The following is a 14,930-nucleotide window of genomic DNA, read 5'->3' on the forward strand; positions in this document are numbered from 1 at the left end:
CTTTGTTTTTACAGCCAAAATAAAAAGATGAATAATCACTATCCAAAGAACTAACAGTGGAAAGCCATAGGGCAGAGGTCCTTCAGGAGACCAACCATCCATCCACCCATCCATCCATCCATCCATCCAGTCAACCAACATTAATCAAGCATATATGTTGTGCTATGAGATTTGTCATTAGTGGTTTCATTTTCTGCCCTCATAGAGCTTACAAACTACTGAAGGGTAAGGAAAATCAAGTAAGAAAATAAAGAGCTCTATAATTACAACTTTGATAAATGCTATGAAGGAAACCCACAGGGTGCAGAGGATAATAATGAAGATACACTTAAGAAAACCTCTCCAAAGAGTTATATTTAAAGCTCTCCTTAAAGTATAAGGAGATTCCAACCATTCATATATTAAAAGGGGAAGAGTCAGATGACTGGCCTTTTATTTTATTTTTTTGAGGGAGATTGCCAAGATGTGTGAGCTGGGGAGGGGTTGTGAGACAGAGCCCCACCTTGGGCTCCTCACTCAGTGTGGCATCTGCTTGGGATTCTCTCTCTCTCCTTTTCCCTCTGCCCCTCCGCTCGTGTGCTCGTTCTATCTCTAAAAAAAAATAAAAAATAAAATAAAAATAAATAAATAAAATAAATAAATATGCTTTCATTGAGGATTTGACTGGGACACAGAGGTTAAGGCTGTAGGATGCCACTACCATACTGAGGAAAAATGACAAAAATCTGAAAGAAATTTATTTTTGTTTTTTTGCTTGTTTGTGTGCTTATGCATGCATTTGATGACATTTTCTGTGATTCAGACAAAGATTTCATTGACTTGGGCTTAAAACTCACTCATTATGAGCATACAAGAGATAACCAAGGTTAATTTAATACCCATTGTGAGATGTAGTGTCAGGTCAGGCTAACAGAGCTCAGATTTCCTGAAAATAATGTTTGACCCACAGCTGCTGTAAACCAAGCAGGATCTACCTGTGTCATGACAAGTATTTAAAACAAAGTATAAAGACCCCCAAGTGGGGAAAAAAACATCTTGAATCATCAGGGAAAAAAGAGATTAAAAATTTAGTAGAGACATATTTCGTTGACATGGAATGACAGTCACCTTATATAAAGTAAAAGAACTGCAAAACAACGCTTTGAGTATGCTCCCATTAATGAAATTGTATGTCTGAGTGTGTTTATATTCACATGTAAAAAAAAATCTAGAAGGAAATTTTCCAAAATGCTAACAGTAATTATTTCTTGATGGCAGGCTCATGCGTGATTTCCTTTTTGATTTTTTCTTTTCTTTTTATACATTTCTGTATAACCTTTTTTTTTGTTTCTCACAATGATGTATTTTTTAAATGTGAAAAAAAACCTTTAAAAGATAAAATTTAATTGTATTGGTGAATATTGATTTAAAGCAGGATGTCTTTAGTGTGACAGATCTCATGTGTACTGCAAGCTAATTAATTTTAAAGGACACTTCCCAAATGTGGAATGATAGTTCAGATGGCATAATTTGCTCTTTGGCCAGTGCTGAATTGCCAAATAGTCAGACACAGAGTATGTGCCTAGCGCATTAGCAAAACAAGAAAGACACCAAAAAAAAAAAAAGAATATTTTTGGAGAAAAGTATTAAACTTTTTGAAATTTCAGAAAAGTGTAAAAGCATTTGCCTAGGGAAAATATTAGAAAGTTGCTGAACTGATGTACAACTTTTTTATTTTTATAGATTTATTTATTTATTTTAGACAGAGAGAGTGAGTATGGGCCGCACAAGCAGGGGGAGGGGCAAAAGGAGAGGGAGAGAAGCAGACTTCCCAGTAAGCATAGAACATGAAGAGGGGCTCAATTTCAGAACCTGAGATCAAACCAAGAGGTTTCCGGCACCCCCTGATGTATACTATTTAATGATTTAATATCATTTTTAATTTTAAGAACATGTAGGTGAAAAGATGCTTAGGACATATAGGTAGGAGGTATGGCTGAGTTTTTTTCAAGGTCCAGGATCTATAGGAATCTTAATTTGGTCCTAAGCACAGAAAAAAATTATGTTACCTCCTAACCTGGACGTCACAAAAAATAAAGACAATACTTAGCTGTAAAATAAGGGCACCTCAATCCAACGAAGTTCTGATTTTTCCCAGACAAATGCTTCTGTGCTTTTCCAAAATATCAAGAATCCCAACTTTTCTCCGAAATTTTTGTGTGCACCATTTTTGCGTGGGGGGCAGAGGTTGATACCCTAAGCATACATTTAGTCTATTAGCAATTCAACACGATCAAAGAGCAAATCATGACACCTGACATATTCAAATAAAAATTCAAATAAAATGAGTCACATTTAATGCAGATTTACTATATTTGATGTTTTAAAATTCTAATTAGCAAGATAATATGTTAAATGTTCTAACATGGCAGATTTGGGCTCATGGGATTTGGAATCCAGGTCCAATTAGACCATTTACCAAACCCAAACTTGGACAAGTCTAACTTCTCTGAGCCTGTTTCCACTTATTTAAAATAGTTATGATGACACAGTTTTCCTGGCATGACAGAATTTGGGGGAATATTGGATGAGAAAGAAAGAATGTAAAATGACTTTGAGAACTACAAAAGATTATATTAATAAGGCATAATGGTGGTACTTATTACAACTGTATTGTTTTCACATCTGTATATCTTATATACCCCAAGGAAATCCTATGTTGCTAGGATATGCAAATTGTTCTAGTCATATAAGAGCTCTACAAATAGTTTGATTATATGACTGATTGCTCTTGTGTAAAAATACATTTTTAATTGATAGAGTAATACTTGGGGTATAAAACAGGAGGAATTATAACTGACCTCTCATAGTAACACTCAAGTATAAATCTGGTTTATTTATTTCAGAAAAAAACAGAATGTTGAGTTATGTTGAAACTTCCATGATAAATTCGGTTTTCTTTTAGGTTACAATCATGGAAAACAAAGAACTAATCCTTTGATGAACCTATGAGAAATGCAGAACATGGTTTTGTCTTTTCTAAGTCATCCTGATGGAGAGTAGAAGCATGTACATGAAATTGAAATATGTTCTGAGGTCACTTGAAGAAATAAGGAACATCCTATCACAAAGTGAGGAATTAGATAATGTATGTTTTACTTCAATTAAAACAAATTTTACTGAAGTTTAAATGCCAGTCAAAATATTTAATATTCCAATAAGAATGGCATTTCCAAGACAGTGTTTGAGAAATTGAGAATTAATTAAATTAGAATATTGCTAAACAATACATTTAAACAACAACTCACAGGTATCCTTCATATACTTTGTTCTTTCTGACATCACCTTATGGCTCTTGAATTATTTTGTATCTAGACCCCACTCAACCCCATTTTAGTTTTCAAAATTAGCCATACAAAAGGGAATAATTTTAATAGGGCTGTTAAACATCACATTCCAAAAGTTGCTGAAAAAGGACTCTTACGAAGAGGCCAGTGTTCAGTTCCCTACATCGTGACAAGATAACATATATTTTCCAAGCAGATGGTCAATGAAATTCTTTAAAAATATCCAAATTCTGTAACTTAGAAGCCCATTGCAAAATAGAGCCTTACTGTTATAGATCTAGAAGTACCAGATATTAAACAACCAAAGCACACTCTAAAATGGGCAATTTACACTGGAAAAAGCCAGAGAAGTTTTTGAGAAAGAATCTAGCCTACTCCATCCCAAATAAATGCATGTCTAGGTCATACTCTCAGAGGTTTTGATGAAAGAAGAATGCACTGCTTTATCTGGTTGCCCAGTTGACAACACAAATTTGCTATCAGGAAGTTCCACATCCTGTATCTGTAGTCCTCATTCTTCCTAATGAAGTTGAAGCGCATTGACTATATTTTAGGTTCCAAACAACCCCCAGCTCTTCTGAAACAAATGATTGTCATCTCTTAATTTTCTCTTCTCCTAATGAAATAATTCTAGTCTCCTTATCCTTTGTTAGAGAATACAACTTGTCGTCCTTTAAACACACTTCACTTTTGTGTGGCCCCTTAGGAAAGGCCATAAAATTGTCTTAAGCTGTGGGATCCAACACTAGGTCTAAGATTCCCATCCGGGTCTGACCACATAGGTAAAACATGCTACTACTGATAGTTCTGTGCTGACAGTCTACAGTCATTGGCCTCTGCCTAAACTGTACCAACTTCACCTATAAAACCACAACCCAATGAAAACTCAACACAAAGGAAATAAAACAAAGCCCCAAGATAGCTGTATTCATTGCATGAAACAGGGTCAACTAAATGTGTCTTTATTTTTTAAAGCTTATTATAGATATATCTGAAATTTTAATTTTTGGAAGTCAAAAGTAATCATTAAAAGATTTAGGATGCAGTGTGTCATAAAAATTTTATGTGACATATAAGCCCAGTACTTCTTTCCTTGCTCTACTTTATTTAGTTATAATTAGGCATGACTTTACAGAGTTGTCAATCTATATAATATACAATATTCCGTGAGCATATTAAATCCATTCTTCCCATTAAGTCTTCCTATATATAAACCAAATAGAACATCTATTCTCTGAGAAATTAAAACTATAAACTTCATTCAAATACATGTAAAAATTTAAAATGAAGAAGGGGCAGTGTGTAAAATAAAACGCAAGATTAAGATAAAAAATGTTACTTTACATTATAAAAAATGTTTGCACTGACAATGATATGTTTGAGAAGAGATCGATGGATAAAACTAGTCCATATGATGAATGTAATAAATACACTTTTACCTGCAAGGATTTTTCTGGCTTTAATTTAATTAAATCCATTCTCCTGGGTAGTAATGGAGTCCTGTACCCTACTCATCTTAGGCATCTTCAGTCTCCTGAGCTGCCTTAAAGCCTTGACATAATAAAAGGTCAAGCAGATCCTAGTAAGCATTTGTAAACTACAACAGCCCCCCATTTTGGGCTCACTCTCTTGTTTCATTTCATTGTATAAGCAGGCTAATTTGGAAATAGCTAAGGTACTTGGGAACACCTAGATTTTCAAAACATTCCCACTTTCCTACTTAACCACCTAAAGAAGTGACCCATAATACAACATTTGAGAGAACTGTAAAATGGTGCCTGGATACTGAAGGAATGAAGACCAAATAGCAAGCAGCACTATCAGATAAAATGAATGCATCTCACCTTCCAGCTCATGTGTGCTTCCTGGGACACAAGGCACAAACATGAAAGGGATGGAGCAGAATTTCGAGAAAACTGATTTGTTTCAACATTCACTTGGCAAGATGCTGAACACAAAATAACACCTCAAGGCACCTCCCTTTCCCATCATTGTAAATTCAGGGCTCTCAAGTCACCCCCCCCACCCTGGCAAAACCAATTAAAAATAAAGAAAAGAGGCAGGCTATGAATTTGCATCTAGTACTACGATACAGATTAAATGATAGGCATCTGTCCTAATTGGTCACAATGAAACTAAGGGACAATAACAAGAATAAATCTCACATTAATCCAAATGAAGCCAATGAATAATACAAACCAGAAGCACAGTTTCAAAAATATGCAATTACCTCCAAGCATGCAAGGGCATTTATAACCCATAAATATGATTGCAGAGCACAGTAAGCATATAAATATATTTCATAAATGACTACTTATGCTAAGAAACATGTGTATATATGATATGCATACCCATAGGATATACATTTGTATGTTCACAATCACATCTACCTACTAAAAATCAAACTCCATCCAGCAAATGGTTTCTCAACAAGAGTACATTAGAATATGAAATAGAATGCTAAATTCTGAGGCCACCTTTTCTTAGCGATAAAGGAAATAAGCAAAATCACCTCATAATTAGGCCAGGAAGCTTAAGAGACACTCAAATGGGTTTCTGAGGAAGGCCCAACCCTGTATGTGAGAGCTGCAAATTAAACCAGTCCTTTCAATAACACCCATTTCTTGTTAGCTCTTTTTCCACCCCCTGATTCTGCTGCTAAGCTTGGAAGGAAAGGAACCAAGTGGCTCAGTCTGCATTCTGAGCCAGTTCAAGATAAAATCAGAACACCATTTTTTCTTTTTTAAACACAGCGGATGCTTTCTTACTTCTCTCTTCCTGGCAACCTTCCTCTCTCTCCATCCCCATCTCTGTCTCCACATCTTCCTCCCCTACTCCGAGGGAGTCATTGTTCAAGTGCTGGCCACAAATGTACACTCAGATCCATTAACCGGCAGCTAAACCAAGAAGATAGCCCCCACAGTCTCCTACTCACCATGCTGAGACCCGGAGAAGCTGCTGAAAGGAGGGAAAGATGCAAACTGAATCCATTTTCCTTGTGACCGAGTCGGATGCAGCCTCCGAACCCAACATCGGCAGCTGCTGCTGGGAATTTGTTCCCTCGCTCTCTGGTTGGCGATGGTGCGAACAGGAACCACCCTTCCAGCCTCACTAGAGCATCAGCAGTCGAGGCGGCGGAGCAGCGGCATCACCACCTGCCTCCTCCCTCTCGGAGGATGGGGTGAGCTCAGAAGCAGCCAGGAACTTGCAGCGGACACCTCCTCTGGCTCCTCCTCTCCTGCCCCCTCCCCCAAAGCCCCACCCCTGCTGCGGTAGAGGCTGCCGGTCCCGGCCGCTGCTGGTTGTCATGGCAACGACCAATGGTGAGCCACCAGACTAAGGGGGAGGGGAGATGGGTGAAATGAGCTACAGGGGCTGGAGGGGAGTGAGTTTTGTGCTGCTGCCCTCTGGGATGCTCTTGGTCTCTCCTACCTGGACTCTGGGTCTTTAAAAATGGGGCAAAGGTGTATAGACACAGGAAGAGAATCATTTAAATGTAGTCCAAATCAAGACTGAAACATACAAAATAACTTAGCTATTTGTTGCACTTACTATGGTTTTCCAACACAACCTATTAAAATTTGCCATCAGAAAAAAATAATAACAAATGGGGAAAATCATATCGTGTACTGGGAGATTATAATTACTCCAAACATGTTTGTCCTTGATGGTATCTTTTATTCAATGTCACTCAAGATTGTTAAAAAGCAAAGTAAGTGGCTGGACTTTACAATAAAGTAAGAGTCTGATTCCTTAGCACTACCCTCTGCTTGTTCTTCTCAAGTGAGTCACTTGGTCTCACTGTTTTTCCAGTTCTCTCCCTGAACAGGACTTGGAGGTATATGGCACTCCCTTGTGGAAAAGGAAGTTGGCACAGAGGGAACAGAAATTTCTTGAGCAACCACATGGTTCTCAGGAACACCAAACAGTTGGTGGATAGTTCCAAACCTTTGGAATGTCAAACTCCTGGAGTGTTAAGTTTCCTGCAGAAAATTCTAAGCCATTTTCATGGACGCCATTTTCATGGATGCCTTGGAGTTCCCAAGCCAGCTGGTAGTCAGGATGGTAGGTAGAAAAAAGAAAGTAAAATCAGCAGTGTTTTGAGTTCTTTGTGAGTTCTCTTTAGTTCTAACTATAAATTATAAATGACACTAGTATTTGTCTCATGCAGTAGTTGTAAAGAGCAAATGAAATAATGCATTAATAGCCCTTGGCATGTAGTAAGCGTGCAAATAAATGTTTACTAGTAGTAGTAGTACCTTGTACTTAATTCAAGGGCTCGAGGAAATAGCATGGCAAATTCAGACAAGGCGAGAAAACAATACATGACAGATGTGTTGGTGATGATGATGGCAAAGACAGAGAGATCCTGAAAGAAGAAAAGTTCTCTAAAATGTGACAGTCGAGGATATTCTAAGTCTTAAAGGACTTAGATAAATTTCCCAAATTCATATAGCTAATTAATGATATGGCCACAATGAAAACTCTGACCCTTCTAATACTAACATTTGCTCCCCCCCAATCATTACAGTTTTCTGCCACTACTCCATGGAATGGAGATACCCTTTGTTCTTAACCTATAGGGTTATTTATAAGTTCAAATAGGATTAAGGTAATTTTCAGAGTCAGACAGCCTGGGATCCATTTCTGGTGCCAGTATTTACTATAAATATGACTTGACACACAATAATTAACTTCCCTGAACCGATGTTTTTGGAAATAATCATAGAACCTCATGGAGTCACCATGAGAATTGAACGGAATGATGTATGCAGAGCATTAACACAGTGTCTAGCACATAGTAACTGTTCAATAAATGGTAGCTATGATTATTTGTTACTCATTCTTAAGTAATTAATATTAAAATGTAAGATTTTTTTTTTCCTAGATGGGATCACTCTTGATGCCAGGGCCTTATTCTAACAAAACTAACTTGAAGATAATTAGGTGGTCAAGGAAAGGGCTGCAGTCAACCCCATGACCATCCTTGGCCTTACCTCTTGGTCCTCTACCAAGGGAAGCCGGCATCCTACTCTGTGCAGCTGGTGGCTCCTGCCTCCCCCCAGAGACTGAGCCACTATGTAGTCTGCACATACTTCCACACGAGCATCACGTAAGTGTAGTCATGCAACAGAAAGGAATGGGTTGTCTTGCTTTCTTGTGTGTGTTCTCCTCTGTATTTCACCTTCTGTTGTCTCCACAGAGATGGTTCTATAAGTAAGCAGAAAGGAAAGCTGCAGGCTGTAGAAGCTCAGGCATGTCTGGGTGACACAACCCTCCCCACCAGCCTTGTGAGGGAGCATGTCATCTTTCACACCAAGAGCTGACTTGGTTGGGGTGAGCCATTCCAGTTTTCTCTCCTCCCATCAACAAAGGCAGAATCAACTGGGGGAGAAAACAGTGTTTGGTGTTCAAACAATTTAGTCATTCAAATGCTCTCCCACCTTTTACCATATCCATGAAGCACTGTATTTATTATTTTACAATAGTTTTTTTAAAAAATACTTAATTATTTACTATTTAATCTACTTTATTTGTTATTTTAAAATGAAATTTGTCTCTGCCTTCAGTAGAATATAAATAAAAATAAGCATGGTAAAAAGAGTGTCCTCAGAGAAAGGAACTTAAAGCAAAATCATACATTTTGGGGGGCTGAAACAGACACTAACTTTATTTGTAATATTTTTTTATACTTTTAAAATTTCATTCCTGCTCTCCATTGCCATCTCCTCTTAATCATGCTTTATTTTTCCATGGTATTTGTCATCTTCTATTATACTATATTATTTATTTGTGCTTCTACATATTTTGTTATGTTTCTCTCCACTAGAATGTAAGCTATGAAAGGGCAGGGATTTTTGTTTGCTTATGTTTCTGAACAGTCCCTGACCTGTAACAAATATTAATCCGTAAATATTTGTTGAATGAATAAACCAGTAAATAAATAAAATATCAACAACTTCTGCATTGAATCATGGCTATATAAGCTATTGTTAGAATATTATTTGTCCAGTTACATATTTTTGATATTTCTCAAGATTAAAAACTAAGATAATTACACAAATTATCTTATTAGCATAATGCATATTAGCATAATGTCTATCTGATACATATTTTAAATATACATAGTTATGAAAATGGAAACGTTTGCTCATGCATATTCAAAGTCATCTAGCATATCGCCGGTAGTATGCATGGTGTTCAGAAATACTGATTTTGTTCTAAGAATGTCTTCTCCAGTAGTACTAACAGTGAGCAGACTGTCTACCTCTTCTGGGACCTTTCCAATTTTGACTTCTGGATTCTATGAGATGTCTGAAAAAGTACAGGGTGTGGGTCTTGGCTCTAAAAGCGGCATTAAATTTTCAGGAGAAACCACAGCATAATGGGAGGAAGCTGCAAAGTGTAGGCTCTGAAGACAGACTTTTTGGAATGAGTTCATGCTTCACCATTTGTTTTCTGAATGACCTTGGGCAAGCTGTTTAATTTCTGTATGCCTCAGTTCCTTCATTATATGACATGCTAGGAGTACCTACTTCATTGGATTGTTCTGAAGATCCAAGTTATTGTTGCAAAAAGCTAACAAGTACCTGGCATATAATAAACAATAGATAATATGTAGCTCACACCATTATAAATATCATTTTAAATAACTATGGTTATGCATAGCATATTATTCTGGATGTTTCCAAAACACTCAGATCACTCAAGGTTATTCTAAGAACTTGTTATGACTGCAGACCTGCTTTCAGCAGACCATGAGGATTTCTACAGATGTTTACCTCAGAGATAGGCCAATGTCTTGATTTCCCTAAAAAGGGGACAAAAAGGGAGAAGTCCCAGTCAGAAGTGAATGTTTATTCTTTGTCTACTCTGTAAGAGGTTATTGACATATTATGTATTTACAGAGAACATTAAATGTAAGCTGTCAGGATCTTTATGAGTTCGTTAAGAAAAAAACACATCATTTGGACCTCACTGCATATCCTTTATCAATACTACCAGTAATGGGGGGCACCTGGCTAGCTCAGTCGGTAGGGCATGTGACTCTTTTTTTTTTATTATTATTTATTTATTGAGAGAGAGAGATAGAATGGTAGAGAGAGAGCATGAGAAGGAAGAAGGTCAGAGAGAGAAGCAAACTCCCCGCCGAGCAGGGAGCCCGATGCAGGACTCGATCCCCGGACTCCAGGATCATGACCTGAGCCGAAGGCAGTCGCTTAACCGACTGAGCCATCCAGGCGCCCGAGCATGTGACTCTTGATCTTGGGGTTGTAAGTCTGGGTGTAGAGATTACTTAAAAGAAAATAATCTTAAAAAATATACTACCAGTAAGCAAAAATATTAGAACCCTCCCCTGAACTCCATACACCCAAAGCCAACCATCTTATGAATGACTGCCTGCATAGTAGGTGGACACACTGGCCTTTGCTCACCCTGTTCCCTGCCCCAATTCTTCAATCTTAATGATTTCTCCATCACCTCCTTTGGGGAGTCTTCAACAACCATACCAGGATTAGGATTAGAAGTGATGTTCCCATTGTCCCCTGTCACATCTTTATTGCTGCCCTCATGATGTTGAATGGCAAATAGTTTTTTCTTTGTCTTTCTTTCCTATTTGACTGTAAGCACTTTGAGGTCAGGAATATACTGTTCATTCATTCATTTATTGCTATGCCAACCTAACAAATATTTATTGCCAGCTGCTACTGTGTGCTGTCCTAGGTGCTACAGATATAGCTGTGACTAAGACAACATGAACACGCTCTCCATGGAGCTAATAATCTAAAAGGAATGACAGATTACATAATTACACGTAATTAAATTATGTTGAAGGCTACAACAGAGAACCATCAGAAGTTCTGATAGCATATAAAGGGAAGATATAACCGAGTTTAGGAGCCAAGGAAGATATTACCGGTGAGATAATAGGGTAGGGTAGGGGCAGTTGGTTTCAGAAGAAAGGAAATGTACACAGGTGCTGAAATGTGCAAGAACTTGCAAGTTACTCACATTTTATTTAATGTTGGTACCTAGCACAGTATTTGTGCATATTATGGGCACTTAGGTGTTTGTTGAAAGAATTTGCCTCCTTCCCCCCAACCACTCACACACATAAGCACACAACTTCTTTCCATCATGTTTTTTTCTGTTAATTTATTTGAAGAGTTAGAGTTTGTCAATAGCTAAGGAGCTGACAGGCTGTGTGGGATGAGAAGGAATGATGGGAGGCCAAAAGATTAACTGTTTCTACAGTAGAAAAAGAGGTGTAATGCTAACAGCGACCACTGTTCCAGTACAGATTTATTAAGTAAGATTTACATGATAATACAAACCTTTTGCTCTGATATTGAAACGTGAGGTAGTTTTTCCCCTTCAGGTCCAGGGCAGTTGTATATTACCCACTGGCAGACAACACATGGACTTAGGTTACCAGCAAATCAGGGACACCAAAGAAATGAGAAAACTTCCATTTCAGTGGCCTTTTCCAAGATTTTGCAATCAGAAAATCTACAAATAAGCTGGTTTGATTTCAGAATATATGCAAGTTTCATTTTAATTTTAGCATACTTTTTACTTTTAGTTGTCTATGGGAGGCACCATAATTTCCGTAATTCTTACAGTGCCTAGTAACTCAAAACATCTTGTTACACACAGCACTGAGAGGGGAGAACATAAGCTACGTAACACAAAAAGCACATGCATCCCAGAGTGAACTGTCATGATGGAGCTTACAGTCTAGCGGGTGGGACAGCCAAAGAACAAGAAATCAAACCACTAAAATAATAGGAAATTTTCATGGGGTTCCTGAGTGGTTCAGGCGATTAAACATCCAACTTTTGATTTTGCTCAGGTCATGATCTCAGGGTCCTGGGATCAACTCCCACCTCTGGCTCTGCACTCAGTGTGTAGTCTACTTGAGATTCTCTCTCTCCCTCTGACCTTCCCCCCACTCATTGGCACACACACTCTCTCTCTCTCTCAAAATAAGTAAATAAAATCTTTTTTAAAAATAGCAAATTTTCACAAGTGCTATGAAGCAATGAACCAGAGAGGAAGATAAGGAATGGGGGTGGGGAGAATGGGCATGACTCACTATGGAGGCGGCATTTAAACTGAGAAATGAAGTATGGATTATGGCAGTTATGTAGGAGCTGAGTAAAGAGAGGTTCACATGGAAGGATGAGCTCTGAGGAGAGAGAAAGTCAGGAATAAGAAATACTTTTGATGGTCAGTATAGCTGGAAATGGTGAGTGTGGTAGAAAGTGGCAAGAAGGGAAGTTGGGAAGGTGGGCAGGAACCAAATTATGCAGCATCTTGTAGCCCACTCTCAGGTAATTGGAGTTCTTTTGTAAATGTAGTGAAGAGCCATTGAAGATTTTAAATTCGGTTTAAAGTATTATGGGGAAGGAATTGGTAGTGGGTAAAAGTGGATGCCAGTAGGGTGCTGTGGACATCTAGGCTGGAGGTGATATTGGTTATATGAGGTAGTATCAGTGGATATAGAAAAAATTAAACTATTTTGAATGAATACATTTGAGAGGTGGCACTGTGAGGACTTGTTGGTGGATTGGATGCTGGAGCTGAAGGAGAGGGAGATAGCAAGATCGTTTCTAAGTAGACAGCCAACTCTTCCATTTCAGAGGTCATGCTGGTCCCTTCTATAGGGAGGAAAGGCCTCAGCACTCTGACTCTGGGAAAGTGTGGGGAAACATGAAGGGTTCTAAGTGCCCCACTTTCAGGGGCCTTTCCTCCCTCCCTCCCCAGGCCTAGTGCTCTGGAGAATTAGGCATTAACCACCATTCCATGTGCTGGACAAGTCACTGATGAGCTCATGGCAATAGAAGCAACTTGGCTGAGAAGGGCAGATGAGGCCTGGAAGAATACCATAATTTTGATTCAGAAAATCCCCCAGATCTGGAGAAGTGGATTGCCATCAAGAAACGGCCTTCCCGGAGAACCCTCCTACACTGTTGATGGGAATGCAAGCTGGTGCAGCCACTCTGGAAAACAGTATGGAGGTTCCTCAAAAAGCTGAAAACAGAGCTACCCTGCAACCCAGCAATTGCACTACTGGGTATTTACCCCAAAGATACAAATGTAGTGATCTGAAGGGGTACCTGCACCCCAGTGTTTAGAGCAGCAATGTCCACCACAATGGCCAAACTATGGAAAGAGCCTGGATGTCCATCAACAGATGAATGGATAAAGAAGATGTGGTATATACATGCAATGGAATACTACTCAGCCATCAAAAAATTTGAAATCTTGCCATTTGCAACAATGTGGATGGAACTAGAGGGTATTATACTAAGCAACTTATGCTAAGTCAATCAGAGAAAGACAATTATCATATGATCTCACCAATATGAGGACATTGAAAAACAAGACAGAGGATCATAGGGGAAGGGAGGAGAAAATGAAACAAGACAAAACCAGAGAGGAAAACAAACCATAAGAGACTCTTAATCTCAGGAAACAAACTGAGGGTTGCTGGAGTGGAGGGGGAGTGGGAAGGATGGGGTGGCTGGGTTATGGACATTGGGGAGGGTATGTGCTATGGTGAGCGCTGTGAGTTGTGTAAGACTGATGAATCACAAACCTGTACCCCTGATACAAATAATACCTTATATGTTAATTTTTTAAAAAAAGAAATCTGAATAAAAAAAGAAAGAAAAAGAAAGAAAGAAAGAAAGAAAGAAAGAAAGAAAGAAAGAAAGAAAGAAAGAAAGAAAGAAAGAAAGAAAGAAAGAAAGAAAGAAAGAAAGAAAGAAAGAAAGAAAGAAAGAAAGAAAGAAAGAAAGAAAAAGAAAGAAAGAAATGGCCTTCCTCTGATGCCTGGGTGGCTCAGTCGGTTAAACGTTTAAACATCTGCCTTTTGGGCGCCTGAGTGGCTCAGTTGGTTAAGTGACTGCCTTCGGCTCAGGTCATGATCCCGGAGTCCTGGGATCGGGTCCCGCATCGGACTCCCTGCTCAGCAGGGAGTCTGCTTCTCCCTCTGACCCTCTTCCCTCTCGTGCTATCTCTCACTCTCTCTCTCAAATAAATAAAATCTTTAAAAAAAAAAAAAAAAAACATCTGCCTTTGGCTCAGGGATCGAGTCCCGCATCTGGCTCCTTGCTCAGCAGGGAGCCCGCTTCTCCCTCTACCTGCCACTCCCCTTGCTTGTGCGTGCCCGCATTCTCTCTTTCTCTGATAAAATAAATAAATAAAAACTTAAAAAAGAAAAGAAAAGAAAAGAAATGGCCTTCCTCTCCTCTGAGCCTCCTGAACATCTAAACCATATTCTCTTCCACAACTAGTTTGGCTTCTTCCGGGGTTACAGTCCCAAGCCTGCCACCTTCTAACCGTGAGACCCTGTAACCATATCCTCCCTCAGCCTCAATGTCCTCCTCTATGAAGCCAGGGTAGAAATCGCCTTTGCCTACTAAATGAAGATCTAAATGAATTATGTTTATAAAAACCTTAGCACATGACTGGCATGTAGACAGGTCTCTGTGAGTTCTAGCTCTTCTGTTATACCCAACCCCACAGCTGAACCTTTCTTATGAAAGCCTTTATAGCCCCAAACATTTGCCCACAGATCTCAAATTTTAGAAAATG

General features: G+C 38.7%; 1 protein-coding gene across 1 annotated transcript in view; it reads right to left on the reverse strand.

The window, feature by feature from the left end:
- Window positions 1-6,479, reverse strand: part of JAKMIP2 (janus kinase and microtubule interacting protein 2) — a 158,009-nt gene extending 151,530 nt beyond the window's left edge. Inside the window, exon 1 of the mRNA XM_028119073.2 lies at window positions 6,262-6,479. The gene's annotated coding sequence lies outside the window, so the exon portion shown is untranslated. The remainder of the gene's footprint in view (window positions 1-6,261) is intronic.
- Between the last annotated feature and the right edge of the window lie 8,451 nt (window positions 6,480-14,930).

The sequence above is a fragment of the Eumetopias jubatus genome, unplaced genomic scaffold (genome assembly GCF_037043125.1).
Source record: "Eumetopias jubatus isolate StellerSeaLion01/CBP00866 unplaced genomic scaffold, mEumJub1_p1.0 scaffold_5, whole genome shotgun sequence".
Classification (NCBI taxonomy): domain Eukaryota; kingdom Metazoa; phylum Chordata; class Mammalia; order Carnivora; family Otariidae; genus Eumetopias; species Eumetopias jubatus.